Below are 9,266 nucleotides of genomic sequence, written 5' to 3' on the forward strand. Positions count from 1 at the left end.
GCAGGATGAAGAGCGGACACCTCAGGAAATGCCTAGTAAGATCAAAAGTTGATTTCAGAAAGCTGAAATCTTATCTGAATAATGATAGAAAGTTTTCATCGTTTGGAATCGGAAAAACGATATAGAGTAGTTTTGTTATTATGTGGATAAGATAGAATATGGTGAACAGGTGTCACCATAAGAAGGTTAAAAAGATCTAAGGACGTGATGAGTACGTATAGAAGAACTCAAGGATAAGTGCATCAGTGACAAGTGTATAAGATGTATAAAGTCAGAGCTTATGAGTTTGAAATGAAGTGATAGTATTGCGCATAAACAAGAGTAGGGTTATGATAAGGGTTTACAGTTAAGATGGAAAGAGTTAGCATGGGCTAACTAGAGTATATGATAAAAATGTACTGGAATTATAAGATTATAAGATATTGTCAGGATATGATAACCAAATCTGAAATGGATCTGGATACAGTTGCATATTTGGATCATAGTAATGTGGTATAGTAAAGGAAAAGGAAGTAAGAATTTGTATATTTGAGTAAAGCTGAGGATTGATAATAAGAGTTTGAGAATTTGTATATCGATGATCAGATTATAGGACACAGGAAGTCAGAATGTTGAGTTTGAGTAAAAGAAATTTCAGGATGTATGAGAATAGAGGTGAAATTGATAAGTTGAGTAAGCAAATTTTGAGATAATTTAGATTGGAAAGGATGTATATGATTGGTATAATAGGGCTTGTGCCCTAGATTGAACAAAAGTTATTATCTAGCTGTCAGAGTAAAGGTGCTAGAGTTATAAGATTGGAGGAAAGATATAGTAGAGTTAATTGATTATGATGTGAATTTGAATATAGTTGTATATTCTGAGCAGATAGCTATGATGTAGAAACAGAGATAAGTATTTGCATGGAACCTTCAGGAAGGAAAATACAAGTATAAGAATGATAAAGAATGAAGTTATGTATAAGAAATGGGTTATTAGAGTAATGAGGATTCAATGAAGATTGGCACATAAAGATGAGTATAAGTGATAAGACAAGAGTATGTGAACATGAAAGGAAATATATGATTTATGTATAAGGAAGAAGGAATAAAGAAATGAAAGGGATTAATTTAAAAGGATCAGATCCGATAAATATGGAAGTACAGAGGACAATTTTGATATAGAAATAAGACAAGTGTGCAAGGTGATGTGAAAATATTGTTTGACTCCTTAAAGTATATGTTTAATCACATTGAAGAAGATTTAAAGTTGTGTTTTGGTCAAATGATGACGAAATACAAGTTTGGTATGATTATAAGGTAATTAGAGAATTATGAAGAAATAGATGGATTTATGATGTAGAGATGGATGTTACTGTCAACATGATGAGTGACATTATATGGAATTTTAGAAAGGTCAAAGGAAAAATGCATAATCGAAAGAGAGAAAAGACAACAATGGATTGGTATTACTGGTTATTGTTTATATGATAAACAACAAAGGATGAATGTATAAACGAAAAAGATAGTTGGAAAACTAAAGGATCAAAAAGTAAGTTTCTGATGATGATAAGAAAGAATAAGTCAGGGAAGCAACATAAGAACATTAGAAGATATGTTATTACTAAGATGTTCAGTGAAAAATTCGAGGACGAATTTTCTTAAAAGGAGGGGAGATTTGTAACATCCGCAATACCGGGTTAGTGACCAAATTGTAAAGTTTCAGAATTTGGTGACTAAAGTAGAAGAAGGAAGCATTCAATGATTATTTGAATATATATTGAAGGTTATTTGGTAATTATTAAAGGAAATTAAGGGTATTATGGTCATTTAACCAGAAAGATTTTTATAATTTTTTTTAAGGTAATATAAACGTGGGAAATTTGAGAAGTATCCAGAGTTCTCTGCTCCTTTCTTCTTCTTCATACGTGGGAGAGCAAGGTAAAGGTAAGTTTAATTTTAGTTGGTTAATTCTGGAGTTTTAAGCTTAGTTTTGATTCTTTGGGTATTAAATAAGCTTAAGGAAAGCTTATATGAGATTTAAACAATAAGATAAAGGAATTATGAAGGAATTTGCAATATGAGTTTTAAGATGAAATTTTGATATGGTATGGTTGTTGAAGTTTTATGGATGAATTTGACTTGTCATAAATCTAATTAAGAAGTATGAAGTGTTAGAATTGGAATTAGAACACATTGAAAATTTGGTATGATTTTTGAATCTCATATGGAAGATAGGATTTTGAGGTTTAAGATGAAATAAATGAATATAGATTGGTTTAAGTATGTGTACTAGAGTTAAGAATAAAAAGGGGATGATATATGAAGTGTTTGAGTGGAAATGAAGTAATTTTCGGGTTGAAAATATGATTTCTGGGCAAGGGAATCGGTACCCATTCAAGGGGAACCGATACCCCTTCAAACGAACAACATTTCCAGAATGTCATTAGGGAATCGATACCCCCATAGTAGGGAACCGATTCCCCCTAAAGGAAAATGTACATATTGGTTTAATAAGTTCGTTTAAGTTGCTAGTATTCAATTACAAGGTGTAGGTATCTAATGATTACCTCGAAATGTACATTTATGTAGATTTTACGCATAAAGAAATTCCGGAACGTTTGGCAAGTAAGATCGATCAAGGGAAAGATAAGAGATTTGAATTGACTAGTGAGGCCAGGTGAGTGCATATTCAATAGTATATGATGTGCGATGGGAATAAGACTTGCGATGAGTCTATTTCCTGAAGTGTTACACATGAATGCATGATTAAAGGCATGAGTTGAATATGCATGTATGTATGCTTGATTATATGGATTGATCTGTTCTTTTATGTGTTAGATGATAAAGTATAAGTAATTACATAAGAAAGGTTATGAATTATATGAGATATAAACTATGTGATCATAGTAAAATATAATTATTATTATATGATAAGTGAAATAAGCTGGATAATATTGATCTATAGGATGAAGTGAGAATAGTACACTAACTAGGAGATTTGAACATAAATGATAAGATGATCATATAAGATAAGCTAGATGGGAAAGATTCATATGTTTAAATAAAACTATAACACATGGGTTGTATGATAGAAATTTATGAAGTTATATGAGAAGATTATAGGAGTTATATGAAATTGAATTAAGTAAACAGATTAGATTATATATATAATGAAATAATAGAAGTGAGATATGTTTATAAGTCTGCCCTAGATGAATATGAATATGAATTATAAGAGTGCTATATGATTTATATTAGGATAAATCTTGAGGATATATATATATAGATAGATATGAAATGCAATGAAATGAGTTATATGAATACATAATTATGTGATGAAATGGTGGATTACCTGAACATGTGAATATATATGTCTAAGAGAAGGCATAAGATTAAGATATAAGCAATGTGACTATAAGTATATATGTGCTCTAAGTGATATGACTTATAGGTATTTCTATTATAATGTTACATAATATGTTATGTATGTTAAATGAATTATGTGATGGTATAAGAAATGATATGAAATATATATGTGAAAACAAGTATATGTTATGAGATAAGACCTATGACTATAAGCTACGTGAAAGTGTTTTAGGTGTTTTGATAAATTATATGAAGTATATGATCTTATGTGAACAAGATATGATAAGTATGTTACATGAATAAAGGTGATTGGATGAGAAATGATAGAAATTATATGAAAACATGACATATGTGACATGCGAATTATATGGAAATGATCTACATGTAAGTGAACTACGTGACTATGTGATAATATGAAAAGAAGCTATGTGATACGTGATATGTGAAAGTGAATTACAAGTTTATGTGAATATTTGAAATGAAATAAATGATAACGCCCATGTTATGTGTCATGAGAGCTAGGGGTATAGTTGGCATGCCAAGAGTCGAGGGTCTACGCGGTCCTTCGGGACATATGTATATTCTTTGGAACATGTGTGAAGTCTTGAAAGACACATATATGATCCCTAGCATATGTATATGATTCTTAAGGAATTCTATGTGGTCCTTATGGACATTATTATATGGCACTACGGTGCAATTCTACGCGTTCCTTCGGGACATATGTATATTCTTTGGAACATGTGTGAAGTCTGGAAAGGCACATACTTGATCCCTAGCATATGTATATGATTCTTAAGGAATTCTATGTGGTCCTTATGGACATCATTATATGGCACTACGGTGTAATTCTACGCGGCACTTCGGTGCAATTATACGAGCTGTGGTGACAGCATTAGTGCACAACCTCTATAGACTCACATATCGATAGTTCTCACATATGTACATGGGCTAATCCAGAGATATGAACAAATATATGTTAGTGGTATGATAAATGCTATAGAAATGATATGATGTTGTGTGTGTATAGAGTTTGATTGAAAAAGTATGTGATTACATGATAAACTGTTAATGATGAATTATGTGTATGCATGGATTTACTGTAATTAATCTGATATGATTTTATACGATATGAAAAATGCATGGAATTGCTATAACATGATAGAACAGAACATGTATGTATCGGTATATGTTATAAGGTGCATTATAAGTTGTTATGCCTCACTAAGTCTTCGACTTAGCGTGTGATTGTTTCACACGTAGGTTTCGAGAAGAGTAAAGAGTAATGCGGAGCAAGACAGGTCAGTTTTCCTTACCAAAAGATCATATCAGAAATATTTGACAAAGTATGTATTTGGTTATGTATAAAGTGTTGGCATGTAATAAGTCATTAAGTACAAGCACTCTGATAAAGTCTGTATTTTGTTTTAAATAAAGTTTTAAATTTCCCGGGATTTTTCTTAAGAGTCAAGGTTTGAAAAGTCAATGTGACACTTCGGACTCGTATCCGGGTTGGATACGGGTTGGGGGTGTTACACTAAACCTCTAAACTCTTTTTCTATATTCATCATTTGAGTTGGTGGAGTAGGAGGTTGAAGACGCTTTAGAATAGCGTCTAACGTTCTGAAGAACATATCTTGATCTTGCACAGGCACTCCTTGAGATGCCTGTTCTTCAACTTGCCTGGCCAGGGCAGGTGAATTACTGCTTTCAGCATGCCTATCTTCTCCCGCTTCACTTCGGGAGCTATTATGTCCGGATATCTAATAAGAATAAACACATTGTTCTATTAGCAAAACAACATACTCATACTATACCAGATCAGAAGTTCTCCCTATTTGTTGGCATGTATTCCATTTAAAGACTCTATAGACTCTGGTTTATGCCTAGAATCGACTAAACCATAGCTCTGATACCATTAAATGTAACACCCCCAACCCGTATCCCAACCCGGATACGAGTCAGAGATATTACATTGACTTTTAAAACATAACTCATTACAAATAATAATAAAATACTTGAACTTATATTAAGAAAAATACAATAATATACATATGGTAATATAAGTTTACCAAAATATTCAGAGCATACACAACTTAACTCTTTAATTACATGCCAACATCCATTTTCATAACAAAATGACCTACTGATTAAGTTGCTTCTGATCTGATAGTTGCAGGAGTAAGGTTGTCCAGCCGCTTAACCTCGATCGTCTACTTTATCGGATCCTACGTGTGAAACACTCACACGCTAAGTCATCGACTTAGTGAGACAATATAATAATAATGATAACAAAGAAATGCACTGGAGACGCTATAATTAAATGGAATGATATGAAAATCAAATACTTAACCATGCAATTTATATCATCATGTTCTTTACCTATCATCATAATATCTTGACATTCATGAATTTATATTAATAAGATTGTTTGCCCATGATACCATACTGAGAACTTAAGGTATGTGAGTACTGTGAGGTTGTGCACTATGCTGTCACCACAGCTCGTATAAATGCACCGAAGTGCCACGTAGAATTGCACCGTAGTGCCGCATAGAAATGCACCGAAGTGCCATATAAAGTTGTCCCTAATGACCACATATCATTCCTTAAGAATCATATACATATGGCAAAGATCAAGTATGTGTCTCAAAAAACCTCACACCTATTCCAAAGAATACATATATGTCCCGAAGGACCACATATCATTCCTTAAGAATCATATACATATGCCAAAGATCAAGTATGTGTCTCAACAGACCTCACACCTCTTCCAAAGAATACATATATGTCCCGAAGGACCACATAGACCCTCTACCCTTGGCATGCCAACTATACCTATAGTTCTCATCTACATAACATGGGTTTTCACCATTCACATAATTTATATCGCATAGGCATATTATTTTCATATATTTATCACATAACTCATATAACTTTTCTTGCATATTCAGGTCACATAATTCATATGGTATAAGTTCATATCAAGTATCATAATATTGAATCTAGACTTATCACAAGTCTAGAACTGAATAGAATACATATTTATGCTATGCATATGCACTCACCTAGATTTCTTTGTCTTTCCCTCGATTGATCCTACTGGTCGATGGTTCCAGAACTCGTTTAGGCTCGGTATCTACATAGTACTTCATTGATACTTATCAGTATACTAGTTAGTATATTCTAAGCTATCATTCTTAGGCTAAAAGAAAAGTCATTTTCATCTTTTAATGGAGGTATGCATCGATGCATTACACCATGCATCGATGCATAAATCTTATTCGATGTTTGTATTTAATGGGGTGCATCGATGCACTCCTTATGCATCGATGCATCGATGGCATTCGATGTTTTCTTTTTAAATTAATGCATCGATGCACTTCATGTGCATCGATGCACCTTAAACAATTTCTGGGATTTATCATTGATGCATCGGTGCACAATGAATGTGCATCGATGCACATTACCCAGAATTGTCATTTTAGCACGGCAATCTCTTCTTAGTCTACTTAACATTTTATATTACCCCTCTTTTTATATCCTTAACTTACATACTCTTACTTAAACTACTTATTATTCATTCCATACTTTCAAAACTTAGAAATCCGATTCTCCATGTAGAGTTTAAGAATCTAACCCAAATTTCAACATGTTCTAATTTGAATTCTAATACTTCATACCTCTTAGTTAGCTTAATGACAAGTCAAATTTCACTTCTAATTCTTATTAAGAACCCTATTCCAAAATTTCATTTTTCTACTTCCTTTCTTTAATTCTTCATACACTCCTCATCTTATGGTTTTAAGATAATCTAAGCTTTCCTTAAGCTTAGTTATCAACTAAGGATCAATAAGAAACCTTAAATTCATCAAGAATTTGATCACAAGAAAACTCACCTTTAGCTTGGCTTCACGGTAGAGAAGGAGAAAGAAGAAGAAAGAAATATCCAGAACCTTGTTTCTCTCATAAGCTTACCACGTGGATTTAAATATCCTTAAAAAAACATTTAATTTATTTCCTTGCCAAAAGACCCATTTGCCCCTTTAGTTCCCCATGCTTTGCTAATTGATCCTACACCAAATATTTCAATCAATTCCTTCAACTTTCAATTTATCTACTTTGATCAATAACTTTTAAAATTTCACAATTTAATCACTGACCCGGTATAGAGGATGTTACACTCATGCCCTAACCGTCCAACTACCTTTGGAGCTTGCCACCACCCCCACCGTGACTGCCACCTTGCTCCGACCAAAAAATCTTATTACCCCTCACCGAAATCGGTCGTCGATCATCGTGGAGAAGCCATTGAAGAACCATCAAAACCCCCCACGTCACCTCAGTTAATTGCAAAATATGACAGCCACCATTGTCTATTAACCTCACCACCACCAAGGTTGTGCTCGTCGTCCCTGGGTGCTCATAACCTAACCCGTGTGTAAGAGGTTTGTCGCTGTTTTCATCATCGTCGGAGTGAGTAAGATCAATTTATTTTTTTTTGGTGAAATTGGTGAGTCTTGGGGTGATTTTGGGTTGAAATCTGATTAATTGGAGTGTGTAGATGATCCAGGAAAGGTCAATCGGTCAAAATGAGCCCCGTCGCCGTTGCACGCGCCGGTAGTGCGCGTGGGACTCCTCCGTCGGTCCAGGAGCATTTTAGAATCGGTCCAATCAGGCTAAACCAGGTTAACCTGAGTCAACCCGATTGAGTCAACTCAAACATAGTCAACTCATTGACTTTGACTGATAGTTGACTTTGACCAGAGTTGACCGTTGACTTTGATCAAAAAGTCAAATTTTATGAAAAACCATATTTTATGTTTTTCGACGTCTTGAGTCTGAATCTGAAGTCCGTTTTGCAAAATTCGAACCCGAAAGCCTTTGAATTGACCGTCAAACATGAGCATGCATATGTACTTAAGTGTTTTATTTAGGAATTATTAAATTAAGGTTAGAGATTGATATGATACTGTTATTTGAAGGTACACAATACTCTCCTGATCGTTTGACAGCTCGACCCAGCTCATCTCGATCTGTTTGACCTCATGAGCCAATAGTCTCTTGTATGACCCGTAAACCTTATGATTACATAGATTAAAAATGTTACTTCGATAGTAACCCAGTTTTACTATGAATTAGGTTTGAGCACTGTTGTAGAGCGTGGTGAAGAAGGTGCTCAGTAGATACCCTGGTCGACTCCATTTTACGAGGTGTGTTCCTTATGTGTCATATAAATGTTTTACCTATTTTAAAATGTGATTTTCCGAAATTACTGATTTACTTACTTACTGGATTACTGTTTATGAATTATGGTTGTTTGATATATATTATTTGCTTACTTGTTTACACTGGAAATACGATTATGTTGATTACAGATTCATGAAAATTATTGTTTACTGTGTGAAATGTTTTATTGATATATTATTTTGGATTGGATACTAGAGTATTGAGGTTACAGACCTAATGCGACCCTTGGGTAGGCTCCGAGGTCCCAAAAACTTTTTTGGGTAGGCTCTCAGGCCCCCAAGATACTCCCTTAGGATGACTCCTGTACCCAATGGGTATAAAGTAAACCCTTAAGGATGTAGTTTTAGGGGAATTGCCTTTTGGTGTACAGGAGGAGGGTAATTATGAGTTTTAAATTCAACTTATCGATAATTTTTTATGATACCTTACTGAAACACTCTGGATTATTTTACCTAGCATGTTTATTTGCACTATTGGGACATACTGAGCTCCCTAACTCACCATTTTCAAACTGTTTTCCTCATTTCAAATACTTTTGGATAGCACCCTGAACCAGACACTTGGAGGATCGACACATTCTTACAGAGAATTTTGTTGTAATGTTTTTTATCTTCCGAGCTGCTTTTATCTACGGTGACATGTGTCTTTATTTTGAAATACTTATTTTAT

The sequence above is a fragment of the Hibiscus syriacus genome, unplaced genomic scaffold (genome assembly GCF_006381635.1).
Source record: "Hibiscus syriacus cultivar Baekdansim isolate YM2019G1 unplaced genomic scaffold, ASM638163v2 tig00110266_pilon, whole genome shotgun sequence".
Classification (NCBI taxonomy): Eukaryota; Viridiplantae; Streptophyta; class Magnoliopsida; order Malvales; family Malvaceae; genus Hibiscus; species Hibiscus syriacus.